Source organism: Anolis carolinensis, chromosome 1, assembly GCF_035594765.1.
Source record: "Anolis carolinensis isolate JA03-04 chromosome 1, rAnoCar3.1.pri, whole genome shotgun sequence".
NCBI lineage: Eukaryota > Metazoa > Chordata > Lepidosauria > Squamata > Dactyloidae > Anolis > Anolis carolinensis.
Genome location: NC_085841.1, coordinates 322,310,069 through 322,324,994, shown reverse-complemented (window position 1 = coordinate 322,324,994; position 14,926 = coordinate 322,310,069). Strand labels below are relative to the sequence as shown.

Here is a 14,926-nt window from a genome sequence, read left to right as displayed (position 1 = left end):
TTCCTTGCTAGAGAGGGTGACAAACTTAAACATAGTACTTATATAAAAGAGAAGTGGGAACCTTCATAGTATTCACTGTGCTGATGTTTTGTTCCTAGGCCCCCCTGGGGGTATCCAAACTGCCAAAAGATTGGTGGTGGGGGGGGGACCAGCATAATTGTCAGGACCCAGGCTGCAGAGCACCAATAACCTTGCACAGAGGCCAGTCTCTATCTAATATCTTTATTAAGGAAATATATAAAAACAATAAAAACAAGTGAAGAATATAGTTCAGAAGTAGACCTTTCAGATGAGGTCAAATATAGTCCAGAAATGTATTGTCCAATATAAGATATTAGAGTCCAAAGTTTTAATCCACTTGACCGAAACACACACTTTGCCAAGCAATAGTGTGGGGAAACAACAGAGTCCTTAAAGTCCAATGTAGCTAGACAACAAGGCTGGAAAATAAACTTGATTCTTGGCTGGATCCGTGACTAGAAGACGAGGCAAACATGAAACATGAACAGAGTCCAAGGAAGTCCGTGAGACAAGGCAAGGCTGGAAACTTGATCCGGGAAACAAGGAACTGGGATTACGAAGTCCACACACGATCTCTCTCCTCAAGCTGAACAATTGACTCCGCAAAGTATCCCTGGCACTAAGCACCTATATTGGGTCTCGTTTTCCCGCCAACAGAACTCTTTCCCTAGAGAACGAGAAGCGAAACCCAACTCTGTCCAGATGCGTGACTCCTTAGAATTTCCCAAGGGAAGCAAGCCTAATCAGCTTGATTTCTGGCAGCAATGCGTAAACTCCTCTGATGAGCCTCTCTGTTTCCCCTTTCCCGGGAATAAGATTCTTTTCTGGGAAACGGGGGGGAGTTCTGCCCAAGGCCTGTTTGGCTGAATTCTTGAGGACAAACATCAACATCCTGCAGGTGAGGAGACTCCGGCTCTGGCTAAACCGGCAAAAATCCCATGTTTTCCTCTTCGTCTGTCACAATAGTACTAGGAACAGGACTACAAGGCCCATGAGTCATCACAATAATCTAGAAGTCCACTTCTCATATGAAAGGGGTTTTTAAAAGCTAAATAATGTGTGTGAGAGGGTGAACTAACCTCTTCTAAATGCAAATTACTGATAAAAGTGAAGACAATTTTTCCTTTTTGCCACAAAAAGTGTACTTGAGGCAGATCTTATGGGTTGGAGGGGGTCACAACATTAACACTAGGATGTTCTCTGCAGCCCTAGGACTGTAGTTTGCTCATGGCATAAAACATTAAGCATGGAGAAACCTCTTGTCAATGGAGGTTGAATTGTAGGGTTTCCCTGTGAATTTTACCCATGTTATCAATCCAGCATTTCACTTAAAACTAGCTTGAATGTTTAGATTCAAAGTTGTTCAAAGTCGTTGCACGATATTACACATTTTAGAAAGTTTTGTTATCCTTGTTGTCCAGATGTGATTAATAACATTGCTGTTAAAAGAAATACCTTGCTCTAGATCAAGAATACTTGAAGAAACAGGGATGCATTAAAAGCGTTCCATTATCCAGTTCTGCAGTGGGAGACAACCAAATACACAGTAAATCATCAATAGAAACTTCATTCCCAATTGTTTTATCAAGCCTTTTAGCTGTTTAGACAAACAGCAGGACATTTCTATTCATTCTAGGTGCAACCAATTTCTTTTCCTGCCGTGAAGAAAATATTCTTAAAGGTGAAATCTTCAGCGGCAGCAAATCTGACACCATTTTTATATAATCCACTAAAAGCTATATCAATCAGAGGCTGCAGGGAGGCCATTTTGTTAATTTAATTTGCCAGCTCTCTTTTCCTTGTTCACAAAAGGGGGCATGAAGAACCAGCTTGTAATAAATGTTCTCACTTCTGCCAGTAGAGTTTATAACATGTTGTTCCACCTAAATGCAATATAAGTGGCATTTAAATGTCCAGCATCAGGCGTCCTTTTCCTTTTATGTCTCTGAGGCAGCAATAAAGAACAAAGTATGATAGAAACCCAAATTTCTCATGTTTCCTTGAAACAGATTTTTTGAATTCTTGCAGGACCAGTAATAGAATATTACTAATAAAGTTGGAAAATAAATTCTTTAATGATCACACATCCTAATAATGAGATCTGATATGTTGTCCAATAAGTGCTTAAGAGAGTATTCTTGTAAGACATTAGCCTCTGCTGGTTATTAGGCATTTTCTGCATTGTTTTTGAGTGTATTTATTAGATATTTATATCTAGATTCTATGCCTAAAGATCACTGGACAGGAAACAGGTAGTAAAGTAGCATTCCATAATGATAAGTTCAAAAATATGTAAAACAATTTGGCATAAAATTTAAAACTCTGGAAGTAAATATAAAACATTTATATAAAAATATAAAAATACAATGCAGCAATCAGGACAGAAGAGACACTTCTTCTGCCTCATTTGCCACTATAGCCTCCTTGTTTCTGAAAAGACCTACAGTTACATCTTTAATCGTGGAGTAAAAAAAGAGTGGGAAGTTTAGTATGCTAAGCTACTATGGCCACTGAAGCCCACAGCATCTGTGTCCATGAGGTCAATTTTCTCCTTATGCTTTTTCCTGAGACTCTCATCAAAAGCCACAAAAGATCTTACACTAGGGTGGACTGCTCAGAAGCATCCCAAGCCCTGAATGTGGAGGGCTGAAACCTGAGAGCTAGAAGCAAACTTTTTTCATGTCATAGAGTTTGGGCTTGGAAACGTTACAAGGATAACATTGCATAACCCTGTGTGATGCCATTAAACACATAAACATTGACCACAGTTAGAATATACCATTCAATTAAAAATGAGAAAATATAATCTCTATCTGAGATTACTCTCCCTGCCAAAAAAAGAGAACTTGGGTCCTGAGATCTGAAAACACTATATAAAGATGACCAACGTTATCTGGAATAAGAGCTCTTTTCAAGTACAAGGACTATCCAGAAAATACATTACATTTTGGAATTAAAAATAAACAAAGTATAGGAGAAAAAATTTACCACATGCAGTTGAAAGCCACACCCAAATACCACATCTCATGTAGTCGCCATTCAAATCTAGGCATTTACCACAGCAATGAAGGAGCTTTGCAACCCCTCCCCCACTAAATTCTGCCACTTGTCCTCAACCAGCCAGTCACCGCTTTCCGCAGCTGCTCAGGGTCACCAAAATGCTGCATTGCCAGCCACGCCCCCATTGTTGGAAACAAGTGGTTGAGGAAGCAAGCGGTAAATGTTTTCTCTTATACTTGGTTCATTTTTAATTCCAAAACGTAATGTACTTTCTGGATAATGCTCGTATTAAGAATATCTGACCCTGTGGCAGTTTTTATTTATTTATTTATTACAACATTTCTATCCCACCCTTCTCACCCCTGAGGGGGGACTCAGGGAGGCAGATTTTGATGGAACAATGATCTAGTTATGCAGAGCAATTGAACTGATGTTTAATCTAGTGTTAATTTGCCTCTTTCACATGTTCTGCTAGGGTTGTCAGAATGAAGATTGGACAGGCCTCTTGTATTTTTAATGGTTGTGTAAAATATGGAATTCCAGCATGTATTCCTCATCAAGCAACTAGGTAACAAGCAACACCTACTGGAATTCTCTGTACTACACAATGGTATTTTCTCTCTGGTAATTGTTTCTCCACTCTGATTTCCATCTTGCCATTTTGTGAATGACCTGTGTATTCATTAGTTTGATAAAAATGCTGCTCAAAGGACATCTCAACTCCCCACTAGAGTCAACCCATTTAGAAGTCTTATTCGGCCTTTCAGATACCAGAAAAATGTTAAAATTATAGCACAGTAATTCCAGTTTAATGGTTTAATGTCATGGTTACATCCTATGGACTCCTGGAGTTTGCAGGAGTCCATAGGAGATTCTAGAGATCTCTGCCTCATAATTCTAAATTCCTTTTTCTAAACTGCAGATCCCAAGAAACCATAGGATTTCTTTGCTGTGTGAGGAGAGATTTGAGAAACTGCAAGTCACTTGTGGTGTGAGAGTATTGGCTGTCTGCAAGGACCTTACACGGGGCGCCCGGATGTTTTGATGTCTTACCATCTCTCGTGTCTCTGTATGGGGAGCTAGAGCTGACAGAAGGAGTTCACCCTTGCTCTTCCCGGATTCGAACCATCGACCTATTGGTCAGCAGTCCTGCCGGCACAAGGTTTTAACCATTGCACCACCATAGGATGAAAGCATGAAAGCTATAATGGAATCACAGCAACAACAACAATTCTTTATTTATTAGTCACTTTTGACCATATCAAAACATGTAAAACATACAATACGTACACACTTACGCATACATACAATAAAACCATGGAAAGATACAAAATATCCCGACCTGTGGCCTAATAACCCGCTCCTAGACAAATACAGAGTAAAAAGGTTAAAATTAGTAATTTCCTAAGGAAAGGTTTGAACAAGGACAGGGGTAAGTAAAACAAGTGTCTTGTCCGTAGTAAATTTTAAGTTTGGATTTTGTTAGTGACAATAATGTATCAGCATGAATCACAGCATATTTGTGTAGTGTGAAAGGGCTCCAGGTCCTGTTTTCCTTTATCTCACCTAAAGAAACTTACCTCTTTGTGTACAGTGGTAGCACAAGTTCTCCATCACTCTTTTATTTATTGCACTGTTATTGCATTCCATGATCAATTCATGACTCTGTTGTTAAAAATAGCAAGGAAAATATTATGACAAAATATGCAGATAACATATTGATCTAAATTTGACTGCTAGACTCAGGCCCCTACTACACTGTCCTTATATTCCAGGATCTGATCACAGACTATATGACAATGGAGATTTATATAATCAAGTTCAAAGCAGATAATCTGGGATCAGATCCTGGAATATAAGGACAGTGTAGGGGGGGCTTAGAGTTATCTGATCCATTGAATCAATTACTGAATGGTAGATAAGCATTCATGTGAATTTGAATGAGTTCAGTAGGCCTACTCAGAATTAGCAATCGGATATCATCCATTAATAGCATCACTGCATTTTTTTAACTTCACAAATCATTTCATTAAAAGGTGGGGGGTCCCATGCTATCAAAGAGTAACACCCAATTTTTACCATAATTGTTGTTGCATTTTACTTTTATGTACCTTTCTGAGTGTACTTTTAAAAATGTCTAAATGGTGTCTCTTATTATGTTGAAGATCTCCTTTCAAAATAAATCCTTCCCCTCAAGGATATCTATATCCCAACGAGCTGTGCCGTAATGTAGACTATAATAGCCCTTCTGTACGAAGCTGAACAGGAATAGAAATAGATACTGTATGACTAAATGCTGATTGACACTTCCATCACAAGCCTAGCTCTTTTTTAACTAAACTGCAATAAAAAGCCTTCATATCATAGCATTCAACAGATAATAAAATAGTGTAAACAGATGTAACCTTGTAGAAGACAAAAATATTTGATGTAAATGATAGCACATAGTGAACTCTCTGCCGCCACCTAAATATGTTTGCCAGAGATCACATCTACCTGTACCTATTTGCCAGGGAATCATGCTTCTCAATTACCGATTTAAATCCTGCTTCTAATACCAAAATGCACAGATGACTGTGACTGTGTAAATACTTTAAAAATAAATATTTTCATGGTGTTTAGGAAAAGAAAGCCTCCTCAAAGGGAAGTCTAAAGACACTGACTGAAATGTCTGCAAGTTTCACTCTCAAGACAGCTTAAAAGCCTTCGTGAAATGAAACCTGGCTTTTCAAACTGTCAGTTTGCCTCCTTGGTACATTATTGTAAAAGTCTGAGGAATTCTTTCTGACACGGAAAATGTTCCACAAAGAGCTGAGAGGGCTAGAGGAAAGCAGAGGGCCTTTCCTTGGCAAAGTAATGGTTTATAATCACACCCATGATGAAGAAGTGCATCATGTCAGAGACTGACAGAGACAATTAAGGCCCTAGGTTAGGTAATAGCAGCCACCAAAACAACCAGCACTCAAGCTGGGCAAGAAATCTAACAACATTTCTGTCACAAAGAACACTTAATACACTAGTTCAAGCCTCTTTGCAAGCTCATTTACTTCTATTTTAGCTCAGACTGAAGTAGCAACGAACAGAGAAGGAGTACACTGTTAGCTATTGCTTTTCTCTTTTTAGTTTTTTATTGGTATAGTGTACCTCCTGTATCCATGGGCTCCAGATTTTCTATTCTCACCAACTGCATATTGGCGATACATAAAATGGTGATGATATGAATGGAGGTGCACTGAAGTATCTGCACACTAATCACTGACATTTAATAATGCAATACATTTTTAGATACATTTTTAGTATCTATGGAAACAGGAGGTTCCAAAACTCAGCCCTTGTGAGTCTAGAGGGCCCACTGTATTCCTTTTATTTATACTGGCCAGAATCCAAGTTCATACAAGAGGGCCTCCAGCCTTACAATGAGACTTTTTTCCGTTTTGCTCCTCACATGTCTTCTCTAGAACTGGGAGATTAAAAACTGAAGACATATTTATTTCATATCAAGAGCATTGCATAAATTAGTATAAAACTAATAAAAATAGAAGGAGCAGAAGCAGCTAAATATCCTTTGACCAAAAATGGGCAACAGCGACTGCATTCTTCCTCTTTACATGAGGCAGGACATTGTGGACAAGCGTACAGATGCAGAGCTCTCTGTTCTGCTTTATAGACACACAAGGTGGTGTTTCCAAGCACACCAACCACTATTGGTACCACTGTTGTCCTCTTTTGCCATAGTTGTCCAATTTCAATTTGTAAGTCCTTGCATCTCGTGATCTTTTCCAGCTCTTAGTCCTCTACTCTACTGTCTCCTGGTATTACAATGTCTATAATAAAATATGTTTCTTTTCCACAACAGTTATATCTGGTGTGTTATGTGGCAGTTGCTTATCTGTTTAGATTTTAAAATCCCAGTGTATTTTTGTTTTGTTTTTTGTTTTCCGTGGCCTTTTCCAGCTTGTGCTCATACCAGGATTTACTGCAGGGTAGACCATACTTCTTGCAAAGGTTCCTGAAAAGGACCTAAAATAATAATAATAATAATAATAATAATAATAATAATAATAATAATAATAATAATAATATATTATATTATTATAATATATGAAGCCAGAATCATCCAGTACAGACAAAATCAACTGTTTCAATCAGACCAAAGATGGTTCTACCAGAGTCTGAACCAAACAACAGACACAGTAACCATAACACCAGAGAAAACTGCAACAACAAAGTTCTGGAAAGAGCTTTGGGAAAATAATAAGAACTACAACAAAAACGCTGGGTGGATAATGGAGTTTGAAGGAAAATTCTCACAGAACAAAATGGAACAGATGGAAATAACTACTGAAATGATCATCAAACGAGTGCAAAAAGTCAAGAACTGGACATAGCCTGGTAGTGATCAACTTCATGGATTTTGGCTCAAACATCTGATTAGTTTGCATGGAAAAATGGCCCAACAATTCAATGAGATGCTACAGAAAGGAAGTATCAGTGAATGGCTAACAACTGGAAATACATACCTGATACAAAAGGATCCAGCAAAAGGAGCAGCACCAGGAAACTACAGGCCAATAACTTGTCTGCCCACTATGTTTAAACTACTGACTGGCATCATAGCTGACAAAATTCAAGATTATCTTAAAGAAAAAACATCTTGCCAGATGAACAGAAAGGCAACAAACGGAAAAGCAGGGGCACAAAATATCAGTTATTAATTGACAAAATGATTCTGGATAACTGTAAAAGCCGAAAAGCTAATCTTCACATGACGTGGATTGACTACAAAAAGGCCTTTGACTCACTTCCACACAGCTGGATCATCAAGTGCCTGGACGCCATCGGGATTAGTAAAAACGGTGGCACCTTTATTGAAAGTATGATGGAGCACTGGAAAACTGAACTGTTCATTGGAAATGAAAGCTATGGACTTGTCAACACCAGAAGAGGAATTTTCCAGGGAGACTCATTGTCCCCTCTGCTTTTCATTATTGCCATGATCCCTCTGTCAACAATCTTACAAAAAACAAATCTCGGCTATCAAACAACTATGAAATCTCACAAAATTTTGCATCTGATGTACATGGATGACCTGAAGCTGTATGGGCAAACAGAAACTGAAATCCAGTCTCTGACTAACACTGTCTGAAATTTTAGCACTGATATCAGCATGGAGTTTGGTTTGGACAAATGTTCAGCAGTGGCATTGAAGAAGGGAAAAATAATTGAAAGTGAGGGCATAAATATGCCTAATGGCCAAACAATAAAGTGTCACCAACCAGAGGCCTATAAATACCTGGGCATATTACAGCTGGACAACATCAAGCATGAACATGTGAAAACTGTGGTCAGCAAAGAATACACACAAAGGGTCAGAAAAATTCTCAAAAGCAAGCTCAATGGAGGCAACACCATCAAGGCCATAAACACCTGGGCCATACCTGTCATAAAATATACTGGACACAAGTGGAACTGGACAATTTGGGCAGAAAAACAAGAAAACTCATGACCATTCATCATTCACTGCACCCTCACAGTGATGTTGACCGGCTATATCTGCATAGAAGATCAGGGGGCAGAGGATTCTTACAAGTAAAACAAGCAGTCAAAGAAGAAGAACATGTCCTGGCAGAATATGTAAAGCAAAGTGAAGAACCTGCTTTGATTGAAGACAAAAACCAGAAACTCCTCAAAACACAGCAGACAAAGAATCAGTACAAGAAAACCGCACTACAAACTAGAGCTGACAGCTGGCAGAACAAAACATTGCATGGAAAGCTCCTTGACAAAATCGAAGGAAAAACTGATAAGGAGAAGACTTGGCTATAGCTCACGAATGGGACCCTGAAGAAGGAGACAGAAGGCCTGATCCTTGCAGCCCAGGAGCAAGCCATCAGAACAAATGCAATTAAGGCCAAGATCGAAAAATCAGCTGATGACCCAAAATGCAGAATGTGCAAGGAAGCTGACGAAACCATTGATCATATCCTCAGCTGCTGAAACCATTGATCATATCCTCAGCTGCTGTAAGAAAATTGCACAGACAGACTACAAACAGAGGCACAACTATGTGGCCCAAATGATTCATTGGAACTTATGCCTCAAGTACCACCTCCCAGCAGTAAAGAACTGGTGGGATCACAAACCTGCAAAAGTATTGGAGAATGAGCAAGCAATGATACTGTGGGACTTTCGAATCCAGACTGACAAAGTTCCAGACATCAGAGTTGTGAAAAAGAAAAAGGTTTGGATAATTGATGTTGCCATCCCAGGTGACAGTCGCATTGACAAAAAACAACAGCAAAAACTCAGCCGCTATCAGGACCTCAAGACTGAACTTCAAAGACTCTGGCAGAAACCAGTACAGGTGGTCTCGGTGGTGCTCGGCACATTGGGTGCCGTTCCAAAAGATCTCAGCCAGCATTTGGAAACAATAGACATTGACAAAATCATGATCTGCCAACTGCAAAAGGCCACCCTACTGGGATCTGCACGCATCCTCCGAAAATACATCACACAGTCCTAGACACTTGGGAAGTGTTCGACTTCTGATTTTGTGATACGAAATCCAGCATGTCTATCTTGTTTGCTGTGTCATAATAAAATAAAAATTATTATTATTATTATTCCCCGCTTTTTCTTTCCGGAAGGAGACTCAAAGTGTTTACATAGAACATATCACAGCATTAGTCTCTACAAGTGGATGGTAAACATGGTGTTCACCAGATGTTAGACTGCAGCTTTCAGCATTGTTTATCACTGTAGCTAATGCAAGTTACAATTGCTGGGACTTGCAGTCTAACCAAATTTTACATGATTTTTTATACCATTCTGCTTATTGACAAAAGGAATCTTATCTTTCATGTAGTTCCAGTGATAGAAACAATAGTTTTACTATATGGTTTAGAAAAATAATATACAATTTTATTTTTATCCTACTTCAATCTAGCAAATCTCTCCTTGTGTCTCCCTCTCCCTCCCTCCATCTTCCTTTTAATTTTAATCGTCTGTCACAGAGGATCCAGAGAGTGTCTCAGATATCTTCTGCAAAGATATTTCCAGAAAGGCATTCCAAATTATTAGCTGTGCCATGAAATTAATTTGATGGCAAAGAAAACAGTAGGATGGGTTCAAGGTGTCTGAAAGATAGATGCCTGAGGGCTAGCTCATCTTAAAGGTACCATTTCCCACTCCTACAGCACATATAAGTAACTCTTTAGTTCTGATGATGAGACACACTTTTCCCTTGGGCTTTCATTCCCACCTACTTATTCTTTGATCTGCAAAATTCACAGTTATACCTGTATAAAGAAAAAAGTGAAGGCAGTTACTTTCTTAGTGTTAATATTGCTATTTTCAAGACATAGATTTAAGCCATTTATTTTATAGCACTTTCTGGAATTTTGTGCAATAAAATTGTCAAACCTTACCCCACTGACAATTCAATGCAAATGTAACATTTTGATGTAAAATAGTAATGCTGATACCAGTAATGATAATAGTAATAATAAGAGCAATACTAGTAATTATTATTGCTGTTCTAAAAATTACAAGCCCTTATGATATATGCCCACAGTAAGGATGAAACTGGGGAATTCATAACTTTTACAATATATCTGTGAACAACTATAACTAATTTGGTTTCTTTATAGGAATCTCTTTCCTATTTTGCGATGTGGATTGAAAGCTTCAGATTTGGAAGCAATTGCTGAACTGATTGTATGCACAGCACTTTGTGAAAGTTGTAGCATACAATAGTTGTCACTTTATAACCAATATGCTTTCAAGAAAATAAGAGCAGTTCAAAAGTGAAGAGACAGATAACACCAAATCAGCAATGAAACATGGCCTGTTCCCTAAGGCAAAGTTAAATGGGCTCAAGCAGATAAAAGGAATTTTTATATTAATCTTTTCTAAAAGAGCTAAAAGAATAATCACAGAACCCATGTTTGCATGCAGAAAGTTCCAACTGTAATCTACAGACCTCTGAAGTATAGATGAAGAGAAATGCCTCTCTTGTAAAATATGAACATAAGGAATTGCACTGGCTGTCAATATGCATCTGGTCTGATTTCAAGATGCTGGTTTTGACATTTAAATCTCCCAGCAGCCTGGAGCCCTTTTCCACCAGTGGGAACAATACAGTGGGTAAACGTGTGGACTGTCCATCACAATTTCTATTAAAATAAGTGAGAATACTTTGATTTTTCTTCACAAATCCTATCTAGTCAGCCCTCCACATTTTCTGGAATTAGGAGCTCAGGACACTATAAAAGGGAAGGGTCAAATAAAAAAAAATTTTAACCTCTGCAGTGTGACTCTATGATCAACCTCTGCCACAATTATCAGTATCTGGCAGCAGCAACTGCTCATATAAATTATCAGAGTACAGTAGAGTCTCACTAATCCAAGCCTCGCTTATCCAAGCCTCTGGATAATCCAAGCCATTTTTGTAGTCAATGTTTTCAATATATTGTGATATTTTGGTGCTAAATTCGTAAATATAGTAATTACAACATAATATTACTGCGCATTGAACTACTTTTTAGGTCAAATTTGTTGTATAACATGATGTTTTGGTGCTTAATTTTTAAAATCATAACCTAATTTGATGTTTAATAGGATTTTCCTTAATCCCTCCTTATTATACAAGATATTCGCTTATCCAAGCTTCTGCCGGCCCGATTAGCTTGGATAAGTGAGATTCGACTCTATATCCAATATTGGGGAGCAGAGAGTTTGAAGAATTGGAAAGATCCAGAAATGTAAAGACTATGTCGTTGAATACTAAATTTGGGATTGTCCAGGCCATTGTATTACCTATTTCTATGAATGGATGTGAAAGCTGGAGTGGACAGTGAAGAAAGCTGAAAGGGAAAAAAAACTCATTTGACATATAGATAACATAAGGTAAAGGTAAAGGCTTTTCCCTGACATAAAGTCTAGTCGTGTCCAACTCTGAGAGTTGGTGCTTATCTCCATTTCTAAGCCGAAGAGCTGATGTTGTCCGTAGACACCTCCAAGGTCATGTGGCTGGCACAACTGCATGAAGCGCCATTACTTCTCACTGGAGTGGTGCCTATTGATCTACTCACATTTGCATGTTTTCAAACTGCTAGGTTGGCAGAAGCTGGGGCTAACAGCAGGAGCTCACCACGCTCCCCAGATTCAAACCACCGAGTTTTTGGTCAGCAAGTTCAACAGCTTAGTGGTTTAACCCACTGCACCACTGGGGGCTTTTATAGATAGCACAGTAGACCATTAAAAAGACCAAACAATGGATCCTAGAGGAAATCAAATATAAACTCTCCTTAGAAGCCAAGGTGAATAAACTGAGATTGTTGTCCTTTTGCCATATCATGAGAATACATGAGTCATTAATAAAGAGGATAATGCTTGGTAAGGTTGACGGCAGTAGGGAAAGGGAAAGATTGTATTCAAAATGGTCAGTCAAGGAACCCTTGGCCCTGAGTCTCCAAGACCTGAGCAGGACAGTTGATGACAAGGTGACTTGGAGATTTCTCATTCATTGAGTCACCATAACTGAAGGATGACTTGACATCAGTTATAAACTATTGCAACTAGAATAATTTCCAAATTAATCTTTAGATAGGAAAGGAGGATCTTGCCCTCATGAAATTAAAATCAAAATAGTGTTATTGTTTCAGTTTTGGCTTACAGTTTTCCATTTTCTTTTACAAAGTGGGCCTGGCAAGTCTTAGGTTTCATGTTCTACTAGTGTTAAATCACTTCAACATTTTCTCAGTGATAGAACATACTAAGTCTAGTGTTAGCAAAATAATAAATAATTACATATCTATGCCATACAAAAGAACAATTTTCTCCCCATCCTCTTTATTGGCATTGCTACTAAAAGACTTCTTTAGCATTCAAAAATGGTAGCCACCACAATTCCCTGGAGTGGCAGGAGCAGCTATTAAAAGCAGAAAGTGAGGATCAGCAAGAGAAATGCAGTTGAGAACAGGAAGTATAGTAATGTACTGTGTGATTTCAAATATCTTTAATGGTATGACAAAGAAGTGAAAGACAAACTCCATTAGTCAATCTGATGGTATGCAGTCAGAGTAGTAAACTATACCATACACACAGATACACAAACATTAAGACAAACCATTTTAACTTTATTCCATTAATACTTTTTGTGAACATGGACTTATTTTACTGTATAAAATTTGCTATGATTAACTCTTCTGCAATAGATAAATTAATTGAGAGGAAGTAATGCTATTCAAATAGGCACTCAAGGAAAAATGTCATATATAACTGGTTATGTGGGTTTATACTAAGAGTACTACTTATAGAGAATAATAAAATATTTCTATAGTGTCCATTAATAGTATTTAGTGTAGATAAATATGCAACAGACATGGCAGTTGTGAGAGTCAATACAACTGCAGATGGGAATGAAAAACCCTACTTCATTTATACTCTTATCTTTTCTCCAAGGCACATTACAATATAAAGCAAGGACAATACAGCCAAGATGATACAAAAATAACAATATTAAAACAATTAAAACAGACTTTAAAAATTGTTTTAAAACAGTTTAAAAATACGTAGTTTAATAAAAATAATACAACACCCTCTAAAGCATTTTCTTTTACTATGTTCAGTTCTAAAGCCTGTTAAAATAAAACATCTGTGCCTGCTAATAGAAGGATAGCAAAGAGGAGGCCATTCTGACTTCTGTGAAAAAGAAGTTCCAGAACCTAGAGGCAGCCATTGATGAAACCTTGTTTCATGTTCCCATGTTCGTGAAGGTGGTGAGGCTGAATAAAGGACGTCTCTTGAGGATCTGAAAGTCTTGATAGGCTCAGATCAGAAGATAGATTATGGGTGCTTCTAAACCAGACATGGGCAAGCTTTGGCCGTCCAGATGTTTTGAACATCAGCTCCCAGAAATCCCAGCCAGCTTACTGGCTGTGAGGAATTGTAGTCCAAAACACCTGGAGGGCTGAAGCTTGCCCATGCACTGTAAATCTACACTGTAGAATTAATGCAATTTGACTCCACTTTAACTGCCATAGCTCAATGCTATGATATCACAGAAATTGCAGTTTTACGTAGTCTTTTGCCTTCTCTGTTAAGTAGTGCTCATGCCACACCAAATTACAATTCCCTGGATTCCATAACATTGAGCAATAACAATTAAAGTGGTGTCAAACTAAATTAATTCCATAGGATAAATCATCCTATGTCAGATAGCCTAGACTAGAGTTTCTCAAACTGCACTCCTTCAGATGTTTTGGACTTCAGCACCCACAATTCCTAACAGCTGGTAAGCTGGGTTGCTGTGAGTTTTCCAGACTGTATGGCCTTGTTCCAGAAGCATTCTTTCCTGATGTTTCACCTGCATCTATGGCAGGCATCCTCAGAGGTTGATTGACAGTGAAACAGAACAAAGGGGGGGGGGAGCATCAATATGATGAGGTCCTGGGACAGTCTCACCCATTGTTGAACAGCTCTTACAGTCAAGAAGTAAAGTTTAGATGATAATTTTAATCCATTAGCGAATGTCCTACTCTGTATATAACCACTGATTTAAGGAAAACAGAGGAACCATGAACGTCCCCCAGTTCTTACTGGGCATCAACTATTGCAGACATCAAGGGTGTTGGTTCTTTTGTCAATTAGGAAGCAGATAACTAATATTCCCACTCCACTATACAAGTGATCTCCATTGCGCGGGGGAGGGGGGGGGAGAGAGAATTGTAACAGGGCCCCTGCTTCTGAGATCTCCCACAAAAGGGTGGAAATGTCAATCAGCACCTTCCAATCAGCAGCGGAACGGACCCTTGCCACTCACAACACCTGCTGCCCAGTAAATGAGAATGGGAAGAGGTTTTGCTGGAAGAAACTATGTAGCTACCTAAGGTGTGTAAATGTG

The 14,926-nt window shown here is 38.5% G+C and overlaps 1 long non-coding RNA gene across 1 annotated transcript; it reads right to left on the bottom strand.

Moving 5' to 3' along the window:
* Positions 1-206: 206 nt before the first annotated feature.
* On the bottom strand, positions 207-4,209 carry LOC134295488 (uncharacterized). The gene is made up of 2 exons (XR_010002084.1): positions 4,075-4,209; positions 207-1,540 (listed from the first exon to the last, which is right to left on the bottom strand). It is a non-coding gene; the product is annotated as an uncharacterized LOC134295488 (long non-coding RNA).
* Positions 4,210-14,926: the final 10,717 nt, after the last annotated feature.